The following is a 1151-nucleotide window of genomic DNA, read 5'->3' as shown; positions in this document are numbered from 1 at the left end:
CCCAGACCCAGTGGCTTAAACTCACGCCGGGTGCGTGTGCGTGCGTGCCCAAGATCCCGAGAGGAGAATGAAGGAGAAGGGATTGCAGCGTGGCCATCCCCCCTGGGGGGGGGGGGATTTCTCGCTCTCTGTCTCTCTGTCTCTCTCTGTCTTTCTGGCGAGTGCCCATGCCCTATACCAAAAAGCTCTCCAAAAAAAGAAAGAAACAAAGAAAAGAAAGAAAGAAAGAAAGAAAGAAGAAAGAAAGAAAGAGAGAAAGAAAGAGAGAAAGAAAGAAAGAAAGAAAGAAAGAAAGAAAGAAAGAGAAAAAAAATAAAAACAAGAAAAGGCCTGAGGCACTGGGAGTTATCATCTGACATCTCTCCCTTTGCCAGGAGAAGGGCCTACCCAGGCTGGCCCAATGCAAGCCCGTGCAGCAGAGCTGAGCTGCCCCTGCCAAGCAGGTCACTGACCCACAGAGCACTGAAGCCCAGCCACGATTCCAGATCAGGGAATCTGCAGGGGTTGTGCTTCTAACTCAGCAAAAGGCAATTGCCACCTCTCACTGCTGCCAGGCCTCAACACCTCCTACTCTCCCAACTCTGGGCTCCTTGCCCACTCGAGAAGTATCAGCCACCTTCTGTCTTCAGGCCATTCCCTCGGCCTGGGGTGGCCTTCTCTTGGATATCAGCACAGCTCATCCCCTACCCCTGTAATTCTGCTTCTCAGTGAGCCCAATGGGGACCACCTTGTGGGCATTGCTCTCTGCACCCCAGCACCTCGCCCCACACACTGTGATCCCCATTAGCCTCATTTGAGTTTTTCCTCTAAGGCTTTATTGTCTGTCTGCGTTCTACCCTGGCCAGAACCAGCCTCACGAGGGCAGGGCTCTCAGTTCTCCTGATCCACAGCTGCAATTCCCCAGTCCTCAGATGGTGCCCACGAATGGTGGGCAAGCTGCAGACATCTACGATCTACGCAGGGAGCCAGCCGGCCTGGAGCGCCCCACCTGCACTAGCCTTCGGAGCCATAGGTAAACGCCAGCTTTGACAGCGCTGGAACGGACGAGAGAGAAGGTGCTTTAGAAGCAGGATGGCGGGCTGGACTTACTCGTCGATCAAGACAGACCCACGTTCCACTGAACATAAAAAGAGACGAGAAGGGAAGCAGCT

This window comes from Tupaia chinensis, unplaced genomic scaffold (genome assembly GCF_000334495.1).
Source record: "Tupaia chinensis unplaced genomic scaffold, TupChi_1.0 Scaffold000384_1, whole genome shotgun sequence".
NCBI classification, from domain to species: domain Eukaryota; kingdom Metazoa; phylum Chordata; class Mammalia; order Scandentia; family Tupaiidae; genus Tupaia; species Tupaia belangeri.
Note: the sequence above shows the minus strand (reverse complement) of the source record.